This window comes from Elephantulus edwardii, unplaced genomic scaffold, assembly GCF_000299155.1.
Source record: "Elephantulus edwardii isolate Elephantulus edwardi_28Jun2011 unplaced genomic scaffold, EleEdw1.0 scaffold00011, whole genome shotgun sequence".
NCBI classification, from domain to species: Eukaryota; Metazoa; Chordata; class Mammalia; order Macroscelidea; family Macroscelididae; genus Elephantulus; species Elephantulus edwardii.
Window position 1 is genome coordinate 28,153,807 of NW_006399761.1, and position 14,705 is coordinate 28,168,511.

The window sequence follows — 14,705 nt, forward strand, 5'->3', positions numbered from 1 at the left end:
TGTCTGTTGTTACTGGTCACCTTCTAGGTGCATCAGTTGTTGTTACTGGTCACCTTCTAGGTGAGTCTGTTGTTACTGGTCACCTTCTAGGTGCGTCTGCAGTTGTTACTGATCACCTTCTAGGAGCATCTGCTGTTAACTTGAAAGTTGTGTCACAGGGTTTTGTTGTGAGTTGGGAGACTAAGGGCACAGAGATTCCAGCGTCTCTGCCAAACCAGTAAACCTGCTCTGTTTTTGTTGCTGCTGTTTTAGTTTTTATTTTACATTGACTTGCATACAAAGTTCATGTACATTGTGTTTCACACTGTCCTTCATTCACATTGTGTTTCACACAATCATTCTCATCTTTCCAAGTCCCCACCAGATATTTCACATTTCTTTTACCCCCACTCTTCACCAAATTGTGTGACCTCATAATTTCCCCCTGGCCATCTTCAACCCTCTTCTCCCACCCTTTTCCCTTTTGGGTCCCCATACATGTTTTACTAGTTATCTTCTGTATTTGTGATAATGTATAGTTATCTTTCTGTATTTATGATAATGCAGTGTTTGTCCTTAGGAGACTGAGTAAGTTCTCTCAGCACAATGCTCTCCAGTCTATCCCAAGTTACATAGTAATTTTTGAAATTGTTGCTCCTGAGAGTTGCGTAGTACTCCGCTGTGTGACTATACCATAATTTCCCAATGCATTCGATTGTGGTTGGATACTTAGGCTGTTTCCTTGTTCTTGTGACTGTGAATAATGATGCTATGAACCTGGGTGTACAAATCTCCATTTGTGTTTCAGTTTTAATTTCCTTGGGGTATATTCCCAGGCCCAACAACTAAAAAGAAAACCAAAACAAACAACAAAATAACAACAAAAAGCCCAACAAAAACCAATGTGCATAAATGAAACAAATGTAAACAAATTATTGTATATAAATCAATACATTTTGTGTTTTGTGTTTGTTTTTGTTTTTGTTTTTAAAATCAGCTGCCAGGAATTAGTTAGCAACTTCATTTTATAACCTTGCTGACAACAAGTCCTCCTCTGTCTTTTCTACTCCTCTGAGTTGTCCCATGTGAGAGGTCTACAGAAATAAGTCAATAGTTATGCTGTCATTTCCCTGTCTAACTAGATTGGATCAACTGAAAAAGTATAATTTTGGGAAGTAAATATGAGGATCTACTCCAATTTTTACTAAGATTCTGCTGTTCCTGTCATCTGTCTGGAGACAGACAGTGATGAGTTCCCATCACTAAATACTTGGGGAACTTAGAAGGGGCTTATTTAAGCAAGTGCATAAAGATAAAGATGCTCTTATTAACTAAAACAATTGAAAGTTTTTAGATTTTTTTTTTCCCTTAAAGGGGGAATTCTTCGTTAAAGTCTTTATTGTTTATCAAGATAAAATATAGTGCTGAATAATCTGGTAAAATAAAAATTAAAGTGTGTTACAGAGAAGTAGAGATAATTAAATAGCTGAGAGTACAAATGGGTAAAGGGGAAAGAGTTCTTGTGAAAATTAGCTTCTAAAGGTAAATTGCATTTGAATCTTAACTTTCGATCTGGGTGCTCTGCTATTTGGCATATGTTGAATTGATAATGCCCGTGTGTTAAAGAATTCTGATTGTTTCTTTTGCCTCTCTTACGGCTTATAAAAATGCAAGCAGACCCACCTAATGAATATTAATAGGGATGTTGTCTAGATAACACATAAAACCCCTGGGTCTGTGGACTTTGGATGGAGCAGTCAGAGAGGATTTCTGTGGCTTTATTAAAGACCAGATTTACATACTTTTAAAGAATAAACATCATCTTAATATTTTAATATCAATATTCTAAAGTGGAGATTTTTGTGAAATAAAAAGCTTAATTTTCCTTCCGTGAACATTATGTTCACTAAGGTCTGCATTTTAAGAGACAGGAAACTGTTAGCTAAAAAAGAAATTAACTTAATCCCCCTTCATTAAGTTCCAGTCTTTTTTTGTTACTTAGAGACAAGTAACAATTACACCCGCAGCAATGCAAAGCATGTTTTACACTTTTGTTACACAAAAGAACTCCAGTTGTTACGGTGACAGCAAAAGAAACCGAGAACATTGATAAATACAGATGCCCACCCCCTCTTTAAATCTTTTCTGACTCTTGAAAGTAAATTTCATTCAGGTGTCTTAGAGGCATTTTAATTCATTAATAGCATAAATCTATACAAGTGCCTTTAGAAAATGTCGATCAGCTAACTAAACAATATTTTCCCAGATAAGATTATAAACACAGCAGCTAAGTGGGTGGAAGAGAGAGAGCAACGCTGTTCTTTTATAAATGTCTGAAAGGTGAGCGGTTTTTTTCAAGTTAGTGTTTTTGGATGGAACTTTTTAAGAAGCACACAGTAAATCTTGGGCATGTCTATTATTTAAATCTCTCTCTCTCTCTCTCTCACCCGCCCCCCCTTCTCCTACTTCCCCTCCCTTCCTCTCTTTGGCATTGTGCAAAGACTTAAATTTTTTGCTCCACAAAGGGAGAAATCATTAAAGTGTAGTTTGCACCATTACGTTCTCTTATTTGTCATCCTTATGGCCATCCTATGGTCTTCACTGCACCTTTAATGGTGAGCTGGGTCAGGAGAGGTGAGCAGGAATGCATGCACACTTGGCGGCGGGTGCGGCTCAAAGTGTCTGCTCGCTGGGCTTCAATCCACGTCCCTGTAGATTTTAATGTCCCCACAGACTGCTGGCAGCCTGCTTCCAGCTGTGGCAGGCATGATGCAGTGAATTGCTTTTGAATGTTCTATACTCAAATAGGCAGTAATTACAAGCTTAAAGAGGTTTAGTGGTCCAGTAAACTACATAATCACCCCTGAATTAGCCTGGGCTCATCAGTTGCAGTCCAGCAAGCTCCAGTCTGCTGTTTGCGTGCAGCCTTGATCACATAGCAACCTGATCAGCAGGTGTGGAACAGCCAGAGTCCCCCATAAACACAACTGTCTACGGGGGACAATGATCTCTAATGAGATGAGGCTACACCATCACTGTAATTTAAGTGGGAAAATTAGCACTAGAGAATGAGTCTCAGTTCCAGGGGTCTTTCGTCATACCGGGAACAGCAAGAGCCTCTGTCTTTCACTCCCTGGCTCTCTCTCTTTCACTGTCCCAGACATCTCACTGAATACACTGGCTTTGCCTCTAACTTATGGACACTTTTATTATTTACACAAAGGTTTTTCTTGAATATTTAATGTCAGGCAGAGCACCCGCAAATGCAAAAATGATTTCTGTCCACACACTCATTCATTCTGAAATGGTGTGCTTCTGTTGTCTCATCCTTCTCCCCTCCCCCCTTAATGGTTTCAGAACCCTTTCACTTTGATTTTGAAAGTAGAAAAATGTTCTTCCGGTTGGTAATAGTTATCCTTTTAGTTGGCGTGCTCTCTGAAATAGCAGAGATGAGGTGTACATATTTTGAAAGAGAGCCTTACTTTATTGGAGCTTATTGTATAAAGTGGTCGTGAACTTTCTTTTCTGGTAGAGGGGCCCAATATGGTGTGCTGTTGTTTTATCTGTTAAAGTGAAACTCTTGTGGGAAGAGCTTGTATATTGAAACTATTTCTTTATTCCTTCTTCAGGCTCCTTTAAGACGGAGACCTTGAATTTCATTGCACTGAAATTGGAGACTGGCAAGGGAACTTTTGCAACAAATAAACCCAACCACATTGTGTGGATGTGGGAGAAACTTTAGGGGAAATTTTACACTGATGTGAAGAGAGAAAAGCGGAATAACACAGCAATAAAAAGCATGGGGTGTGAGATGCCAGTGCTTGGGGTCAGATCCCAGCCCCATCCCACCTCTGAGATTCTGTGCCTCAGTTTCCTCATCAGGAGAGCAGAAGTAAACTACCTCAGAAATTTGTCATAAAGATTAAACAGGCTAATGCTGTAAAACATTAAGAACAGTCAGGGCCTACCACTGAGTAAACATTATATAAATGCAAGTTAATGAAAAGAAATAAAACCGGATTGTTTTCGAATTTGTCAGGTTGAGTGAGAAGGATGAGTAATTGCCAAACTGGGGCTGTTAGTTTTCTGATGTTTATCTGAAGTAATCTATTTACAAACGCTGACTGAGCATGTTTTTTTGCGTCTGTAACTTCAATGGCACCCATTCATTCATCCAACAAATATTTATGGGGCACAGAATTAGTTGCATCACGAATGAGGATGGCATCCGTGTGTTTTTATTATTATTCTACTGAAATGAAATGCTTCCAAATGTAATTTAACTCATATTTGATTAAGAATCACATAAGGAATGAAAGTAATTGACAAAAAATTGTAATTTCTTTGAAAACAGATGAGTTAAGGCATACTGTAATGTCGCTGGATGGGATGAAGGCATCTGTTTCTGTGGTCCTTGTGTATAAAGAATGCCCTGTGTGTAACCCCCCATCGCTCCTGTACTTTCAGGCAAGGCCCTGAGCATAAGACAGTGTGGAAGTATCAGTCTACATTGAGCATTTTATCTTGTAGAGGGAAAAATCTTCTATTGCTTCCATTAGCAGAACTGAGTTGTTGGATCACACACACACACACACACACACACACACACACACACACTCTCTAGAGGTGATACCGCAAAACCTGAGAACTTGACAGAATTGTTATTTTTCTGTGGGTCTCGAGTTTTCCCCCCTTTGACAGAGTGCAATCTCACCACTTTCGCCTAACTTTTTTGTTGGTTGTTGTTGCTTGCCATCGAGTCAGTGCTGACTCACCCTTCAGTGGGCTTTCAGAGGCTGCAAACTGTCCAGGAGGAGACTGCCATCTTTTTTCTTCAGAACAACTGGGAGATTTGAACTGCTTGTCTTTGGGTTGGCAGGGCAACTCAGTAACCCTGAGGCCGCCAGAGCTCCCGTTGACTTGTTTTAGTGGAAATACTGTGTCTTCCTCTTCTGACAGGTTTCCACCTGGCACAGGTTCTGATTTTGCAGTTTGTGCCACGGCATCTCTGCACAGTGAGTAGCGACCAGCCCTTCTGTTCATGATTATCTATCTCCTCAGGGAGGATGGGGAATTATCCCACACTTTGTACAAGAGACAGACCGTATAGGTTACCCCCACTTTTCAAGTGCAGCCCTCCCACTTACTTCTCATCTGTGTGACCTTGAGAAAGCTAGCTGTCCTTTCTGCTCCTCAATTTCCTTATCTATAAAATGAATATTTGTTGTGTCTCGTAGGATCTTTGTGAGGACGAAATGAGCAAATACATATGAAGTGTTTTGAACAATTTCTGGTACATCTTCACATCTCAGTAGGTCTCAATCCCTACCGTATCTACCAAGGGAGCTCTGGTGGCTTCTTGTGGTTTTGTGTCATTGAGTCAACTGTGACTCATGGTGATAGCTCTGAAGCCTGCCCTGTCCTGATTCCAACACACCAACCTCCATTATCCCAGTTACTGTATCAATCCATCTCATCCAAGATATGCCTCTCTGGCACTGTCCTTCTACCCTTCCAAGCATTATGCCCTTCTCTAAGGACCTGTCCCTCCTGGCCAGGTGACCAAAGTATGTGAAACGAAGCTTCAAAATCCTAGCCTTCAAAGAGAAACTTGGTTTTACCCTCTCCAAGATAGACCTATTTGTTTTCTTGGCAGTCCATGGTATGTTCAAGACTCTTCTCCAGCACCACAACTCAAAATTATCAATTCTTCTTCTACCCTCTTTCGTCATTATACAGCTCTCTGATACAAAGTAGTTTTGAAGACCGTAACTGGATCAGGTGCACCTTAATCTCTAGACTGACATCGTTTTGTCTCAGTACCCTAGAGAGCTCCCTGACGGCAGTTTTACCTAATGCAGTTCATCCTTTGATTTCCTGACTGCTGGTGCCAGAGGGTTGTGGAATTGAGCAAGCTGTAACTCTTAACTACCTCAATTTCTTTTTCATCTACCATGGTGCTCCCAATTGGCCCAGTGGTGAGAATCTTTGTCTTCTTGATGTAGAGCTTCAATCAATATTGAAGGCTTCAGTCCTTGACCCTCTGCAGCAAGCATTTCAGGTCCTCCTCAGTTTCAGCAAGCAGGGTTGTGTCATCTGCATAAAGCAGGTTCTTGACAAGTCTATCTCCAATCCTGGTGGCTTAGAGGTAAGGAATTGTGCTAACAGCTCACAGGTGAATGGATTCAGTGCATCAACTGCTTCAAAGGAGAAAGGTGGGCCGTCTCCTCCCGTGTTGGAACTGACCCGTAGCTGATTCTCTGGTAGGTTTTCAGAGGCAGTTAATCACACAGAAAGAGACTGTTCATCCTTCTCCCATGGAGCAGCTGGTGAGTGACCTAGAACCACAGCAGTGTGGCTTCTGGACACTTGGCCACCAGAATCCTCTGGAGGGTCAGCTGTGAATCTGTTCAATTCAGTGGTACATAACAATAACAAAAACAATAACAACCACCACCATTCTTACTGCTACTAAAGCACAAACAATAAAAGGCCTGTGAGTGGATGCTAGACACAGTCAGGACTCTGGTGAATCTGCCTCCTCCACCGCAGACCTCCCTCCTCTCCTCCATGCCAGCTTCTCGGCTGGAAACAACGTGCACAGGTGGAGTGGTGAGTAGCACAAGTGCATTTCCTCAAGATCGAGGCTGTTCAACTTGCAAAGAAGTATTTAGTAGCGACTCACTACAGTGAATACATTTGCTCATGTCTCATTTGTTATACTATAGTATTGGATTAAAAATGATTAAGTTAAAAGAAGATTGAAAGAACAGGAAAGATGTATCCATAGTGGAGTGCAGCCCAGAAGAGAAACTGGTCCAGCACTAAGTGGCTGTGCTTGTGTGCCTGTTTTCTGAGCAGACCACACTTCAGAATTCTCATCTGTAAAAGGGAGCTAATCGTAGTCCAAGCTCCTCAGATCCTACAAGGACGCGGGGTGATGTATGGAAAGCTTGTCATCCAATCTAGGGCTATAAAAATAGTAAGAGTTCAAATGAGCTATTATTTCAAATAATTCAAACAGACACTTGAAAGTGAAGTGAGTTCTGCCCCATTCCACTTCCCTCCCCTGTACCTCCCATCCTGTTTTTCTTAATGGATATTTTTGCATTTCCTTTTATAGGCATGGTCTTCTGAGAGAATCAATGTTCAGGGAGTTCATTAATAATCATAAATGTAGAAAATAATTTCAACACTTTATGAATTTTAATACTTTTAGGAGGTTAGAAGTAATTGCTAATTTAGAGTATATATGCGTGTGTGTGTGTGTATACATACATACATATGTATACAGACATACAATTTTAAGCCTTTTCTGTATATATATGCATGTATATGCCAATAATTAAATTAAATTATTAATAATAAATAATGAAGTATACATCCAAAACATTGTTATTATTACAGAAGGGCAAGCAACTCATAAAACATTTCCAAATACCATAGGACCATGAAACCCTTTAATACAAGTGTTTCATTTTCTTTTTATTTTATCTTGAACTTAAAGAAATTAAAAATATCAAGTGAAGAAAGTAAGATATTTTACTATTAACCTCTTATAATCGACTCTGGTATTTTCATTACTCTTATTATGTAGTCTCATTAGTGGAAAACAAAGATTGTTATAAAATAACACACAGTGTTCCACTTTGTCTTGCATGGTTATGCCATTTTCACATCATAAGATCAAGTTCAGAGATTCCTACCTGATTTTCCTACATGCATACCTCCCCCTTGGCAACTTCTCATAGCAGTGGCTGGGTATACAAGGAACTGAAGCAGTTGTCTGCAAAATGATTCAACTGGGTTGTGGGCAAAGCCAATGGGAAACAGTAAAATGGGGCCTGTTTCAGCCTGAGCGAGGAGGCCAGCGAGGAACCTCGGTGGAGAATTCAAAACACAGGCCGAAATCCTGTGACTTCACTGCTGATGCGTCCAATGTTTTTAGTTTCTGAGCTGGTCCCTCCACTGCCATTCTTTTGATTCCAGCGTGTGTGAGGATGCAGGACTTGACTACTATGCATTCAGGCTATGCTCTTAGCCTGCAGCGTGCACCGCTTTTGTAATGCAAATGGGAGGCACAAAGTGTCTCTTTGATAGTGTGCAGTCAGAAGACAAAAAAGCATTCACTGAAACAGTAAAACTAATTCATAAAGCTGAAAGACAATAGACAAGCATTATGGATTTTTTTTTAAGGAAAAAGTATCCTAAATCAATGTAATTGTCACAATGTAAGCTATTCATCGTCTATGCATTAGAGAGGAAAGGACTGCACGTTTATTCATAGTGGGAGAAGTTTTTATTGGCAAAAGGAAAAGTTAAACAAATATAATAAACATATTTGGATATCTGGCTAGCAAGTTTCTGCTTATCCTCTCAAAGGTTAAATATATATATATATATCTGGGTATTTTCCTTTAGATCCACAGTATTCCTTTCGTGACTTAAACTCTGCAGAAGTTTTAAAAGAGCACAGAAACATAACAGTTAAAAGCTGTATAGTAGATTTTTTTTTCCCCCTTAAAGGGAGTATCTCTCCATCACATACTAGAGTTTAGCTCAAGGTCAATTTATATTAATGCATTAAACTTAGCCGTGGAGGAGGCAAAGGGCTGGAGGAGAAAGGATAAAAAGAAGTTCTGAAATTGTTCTTCCAACATAGTGAGCCAAGCCACAGAACATCGCTTTGATAAGGGTTATATTGGACAGTTGCCGTAATTTCTGCTGTTAGATCAGCTCCTCCAGTACCTATCCCCATCCCTTTTAAAGTAGAGCATGTAACATTTTGCTTGAAAATTGCTTCCACCTCTATTGCTTTGTTATAGCTGTTTTGCAGTTTTCGGTATAGAGGCAGTTCTGTGTCACAAGAAATTACTAATCTGAGGCTTGAGACGGGGCAGTGTAGCCTTCCATTATCTCACCAGCAAGCTCTGTACAGGATTATTTTCAAATTTTCTGCTGCCATTACAATGCGCTGTTAGAGTGGGCAAGGCGGAGAGGGAGGGGACGTTATTGAAACTTGGTTACCAGGGTGGATAAGATAAAGTTTGTCACTGTCCTGGCATCCACATTTGCAGTCAAGAGTGGAACATGTGATGAAAAGGATGCATTTGGCTAAGGATAGCATTAAGATATAAGACTGGACATTTTCCATCCGTGTTTACTGAAGACTTGCTTTCCTCATTGATGCTCCTTGGAAAAGGCTGGCTTGGTGCTGTCATCTTTAAAATACCAGATAATCTACTTGAGGGCCTCAAGAAATAGAATTGTAGAGAGACAACTCTCCTTAGAAAGTCGCCATTTTCTTTCTGTCTCTTTTTTTTTTTGCCACTGTTAAAATGACAGTTCAGATTGCTGAACTTTTACATAAGCTATTTTTAGACTCTTTTCTCCCTCTTCCCCCACCCCCGACCTTTAACTATTTCTACTACCCAGGGTACATACTCTAGGGATCATTTTTTTTAAAAAAAAATCTTTGATGGGGTTATTAAGCAGTCTGCTATATTGAGACATTATTAAAAGTCATAGCGCATCTAGGAGCACGTGAAGAGTGGCAGATGGTTTCCACTTAAGCCTGAGATGTGTACCGCAGAGAAGTCAGGGTGTCGGTTACTGGTACTGTGGTGATGGTTCTGTTCGTTACTCTTTTCGTTAAGAACCCACTGCCTATAAGCCATCTATTTCCCGGAGCCTGGTACCTCTTCTCTGCACAGCAAAGCCAGCCTAATCCACGTGTGCAGTTGGATGCTGGAAGGGAGGGTCAGCTTCCCCCATCCATAATCACTGTTTTATGGCTTTCACTCATTCCTGAGGTGTTAATGCAGATCAAATGGGAAACACTCGAGTCAGAGCTCTTGCCCGGCTCTCCAGTCTCAATCGTTAATTCTTATTGTAAGATCTAAAGGTAATTTTGTTTGCTCTCTTAATGCGATGCAATTCTCCCAGGGGCCCTTGCATAGCCTTTCTCAAATTCCCATCTTGATCAATTGTTTGCAAATAATTAAGCTTTTAAGAGATAATGGCAGGAGGCTAATGTACACAACAAAGGCTGGGTCTCCAGTCACTGTCTGTTGGACTCTGGTCAGATTCGCTTTGATATCCCAAAGTGGCGAGGTGTGTTGGCGAAGCAGGCGTGTGCACTCATCCTCCTTCACAAACACCTGACCGCTCTTTCCTAAACGCGGATCCTTGCCTTTTAGACACTACAACAGCAGAGTTGTCTAGGAAAATAGCAAGGGGTGACTCGGGGCCTACAGTCCATTGGTTTGGGAGGAATTTCCCATTTTCTTCCTAAAATGACACTTTTCAGGGGTCGTTATTTAGCCCCTTACAAAATGACGGGCTGCTTCCGCCTGTGACGCCCTCACTGGCCCTGTGGGCAGAACGCAATAGCGCCTTGGATGTTTTTATAGCTGCTTTGCCTATGGCCTGTTGAGTTTTGTCAAGTCTACTTTAAAAAAAAAAAAAAACCTACAGAGGCATAATTCATGCTGTTCACAAACAGCTTATCTAGTAAAGATGCTTAGGATTTGAGATATCTAAACATACTCTATTTCTGTTTAAAAGCCCATTTCTTTGTGAATTTTTGCATGGCTGTGAGTCACAGGTGACTTGATGGCATATAACAACAACAACAACGTGGGTTAGATACAGGAAGTCAGGGTTTTCTTGTGATTCCTACAGTTACAGGCTGCTTAGGGAATTGAAAGTTGTGGGACACCAAGACCAAGACCTACGAGAAAATGGAAAAGCACTCATTTGACTTAGCGTGGAGGAGGCCTGAGGAATTCTGTTCACGATACCTTATTTCTTTTTCCTTTCTAACAAAGGCCAGATTATTGTAACCCTTAATTTTGTCCAAGCTCATTCATTCCTAATGTGTGTGTGTGTGTGTGTGTGTGTGTGTGTGTGTGTGTGTGTGTGATCTCGAACAACTGAAAATTGTTTAATGGAGACAGAGTGCTGGATTTCTTTAGCTTGAGGCTGCCTGGCAATTATGCTGCATGAAATTAGACACAGTTTGTTCCAATTACTTAAAATCATATCACATGAAAAGTGACAGAGGGGTAAAAAAAGGTCAAACTTTCTTATTTTATGATATTTAAATTATGAAATCAGAAACTACACAATGTGAACATGCAACATAAATTCACACTGAAATTTTGAGGGCTGTGTTGTTGCTCTTTGAAGCTATAATGACTCAGGTAATCTTAATGATCCAAAGAGAATTTTCCTGACACCTCTTGCATAAATAAAATAAGAATCCCACTTGCTTTGTAAGAATGTATATAAAATTTGCTCACAAACAGGCATGTGAAAATACTTTTGAAAACGCAGCACAAATAAATCACTGTGACAATCTTCAATTTCCAAAGTAAAGATAAATGGCATAAATATTAATTTTTATCTAGTTCCAGTCCTAACATTAAGAAACAACTAACAAGACAAGGCAGAAAGTATTACCATCCAACTGTATTACGCTGAGGCGGAAATGGGGACATAGATATTAATTTTGTTGAAAATCACTCAGCAGAACCTGAGAAAGTGTAGGAAAGATAATGTTATAGAGATTGTTATAGATAGTGTACTGCCTGTACGTATCAGGCTATCATTTTATATGGCAACTAGTGTCAATGGCTAGATGCTATGATTTGCATTCTTCAAAATTGAGTGTAGTTGGATGAGAATGTCAGAGGGTAGCTCTGATGGCATCATCCACAATGAGTTGAGCTACTTATCCCCGAAAGGCTACACTTCTCTGGCAGTTCAAGTCCACCAGGTGCTCCTTGGGAAAAAGATGGACAGTCTTCTCCCGTGTGGTTTACGGCATCAGAAACCCAATGGAGAGACAGCTGGATGAGTTGGTTTCTGACTCCACAATAGTGAGAAGGCTCTAAGAAATGCTAGCTGGGATTATCTTTAACCTCTGGGATCTTAGGACTTAGGTGGCAAAAAAAGTTAAGTTTGTCCATGTGTCCAAACTCACATAGTAAGCACTAGCATCAGGGATACAATAGAAGGTCATGTATACCCGCATATGATTTTTAAACTAGTGCTGATAGGGAACTATGCTGGACTAAACTGTAATTCAATATTCTGTTTGTAGAATAAAAGGATTACTTTGGTTTGCATTGTGTGGCTAACCTTTATAGAGACGGGAACTGTATTTTAAACCTTAGGGTTGTGGATTGGATCTAGTTGTTTTAGTTGCTGTGACTGGCATTACCTTGAGCAGATTGATTGTCATCTGATTTTACCTTATCAGATCTGTAGACTTTATAAAAGGTCCTTTTAGAAGGAGAGTAGTATAGTAGGTCTCAAGTTGGATTGTCTGTATTTCCTAAGAATCGGTTGTGACTCAATGCTAATGAGTGAGAAAGAGAGACTTTCTGTGGGGTTTGTGAGTTCTGTACTATAGGTTTTGATGTTGCATCTGTGTGGAGAATGCCTGTGAATGATGGCAAGTAACAGTCACTCATTCATTGACAAAGTCTGGGTTGTGAGGTTGGTGAGCAAGGTGGGTTGTACAGAGGGTTAATCCCTCTGTTGTCACCTCATAGTTTGAGTCTATCCAGAGACATTTCAGAAGAAAGGAGATCTATTTTTGAAAAGTCAGTCCCTATAAATTCTCTGGAACCCAGTTCTCTGACACACAGGAGTTGCCCTGAGTGAGCCACCCAACAATAATGGACTTTTTGGGTTAACTGGTCAGGATGGCACACATCAACAAGGAAAAGAATAATTTACACAGATGCGTCAGGAAGCCATGGTGGCTGTGGAGGAAGTGAGACAAAAGTTGGTGGGCGAATGATAAGATGGATTGGTGGTGAACAAGCTGAATAGAATTTTATATTTGAGTTGAGACATGAAGTGACAATGGAGAAATCGTATTAATGATAAACTTGGGACACTGGAAGGAGAGAAGAGACATAGGGTAAGAAAGAAGAGAGAGGGAGTTTGGAGCACTAGATAGAGAAGCTGAGCATAGGGTGAGAAGAGGAGATAGAATTTAGACAGGATTTCCTGGTTGAGAAACAATATACTTTGGGTAAGTTGCTGGGAGAAGCTATTCCTTGAAAAAGGGCCATTGTGCTTGCAAAGGTGGAGGGTCAGCAAAAGAGAGGAAGACCCTTAACGAGATGAATTGACACAGTAACTACAGCAGTGGGTTCAAGTGTGTCAGAGATGATGAGGATGGCACGGGTCAGGGCAAAGTTCAAATGTGTTGTTTATAGGTTTGCTATGAGTTGCACTTGACTGAACGGCTCCTAACACATCAACCACACCTGGTCAGGAAGAGGTTGTGAGCTATGGTGAACAGTCTGGAGTTTTTCAAGCAAGGGACATCGGTGGGATTTATGAAAGATGTTCCCAACCTCTTTTCTGTCAGAGAGGCTTTAACACTTGAAATGGACACAGAAAATACTGCTGACCATTCCTTTTCCTGGCCGGCTTCCTCACCTGTACAACAGGAGGGACAATAGATTGACCCCATGCCCCTCAAAGGGATATAATAGGGATTAATTATTATGCTGTTTGTAATAGAGTTGGAGCTCTTTAGAGAAAGGCACTATATTCCATGAAAGTAAAGCTTTACTCTAATTGTGTATTTATTGATTAAATGACAAGCCAAGAAAATGCTTATGGGGAAAATTGCTATATTTCTACTCTCCACAAACGAATCCCATGGGCACAGATATGGAACATATTTAAACTTACATATACGAGCACTGAAGTGGTCATTAACAAGCCTTTTTAGCATCTAATCAAACATTATTAATGAGATTAAAAGCTATGTTAATTAGCTTTCAATAGACCAGAATTTCATTTTAATAGCACAGATAGTTAAACTGAGAATTGGGGGTGCCCTTTACCATTTATTAACAGGACAGGGGGGTGACTATCAGGACAGCTTGATCTTGGGAGAATGGACTGGAATATTTTGTTTGAAGTTAGCCAGTGTCTCCATAGATGCAAATAATGTCCACAGTTCTTTCCTCAGGTTTTAGAAATGTTAAAACTTCAAATTTAGATGGAATTGACAAGAAATGTGCCAAAATCAATGACAGCAGAATTTACACTTCCTTCCAGGGAGACTTGAATTTCATTTTCTTATCTTATCCTGCAATACACTTGATCCACGGGAACGCAGGAGGAGCAGGGCTGGCTTTAGTCTTGGCATGCAAAGTATGCTGGGCTTTGACCTTATATTGGCCTGTGTTCAAAATCCCAAAACATGCTGCCATTCGGATATGGACACCAACCTTGGGTGAATTTTTGTTTGTACTTCAAAGGAGAAATGAAGGAATAGGGAGGTTTGGGGTTTTGTTTTAAAGCCAGCTGTTCTCCATTCTGATACCTTCACCGGGCAGTGTGGTATTTGGGAAGGGAGAGTGTCACACTGGCAAGGTTCTCAGCTACTTAGAGACCTCATGAGATTGTTGGTTTAAATAATTTCACCCTGTTCTCATCTGAGAAAACAAAAGGGTTGCCCCTCTCTTTAAAAAAACTTCCTTTAAAGTACAATGATGCTCGTACTACATTTTCTGTTTGCAACAAATAAACCTGTTAAAGGATAAACTCAGTGTCAAGATTCTGCAAGTATCCTAAGTAGCTATTTATACACTTCACTAATCTTTGTAATTGGCTTGTCTTTTACTGCCATTAATTAGATGATGTAGTATTCCATTAATAAGAGTGACACACCTCAGCATTTTTGCTTTTAA

At 40.2% G+C, this 14,705-nt stretch overlaps 1 protein-coding gene across 5 annotated transcripts in view; it reads left to right on the plus strand.

Moving 5' to 3' along the window:
* MEIS2 (Meis homeobox 2) overlaps positions 1-14,705 on the plus strand; it is a 189,616-nt gene that overhangs the window by 132,296 nt on the left and 42,615 nt on the right. The gene's annotated exons all lie outside the window — the stretch shown is intronic.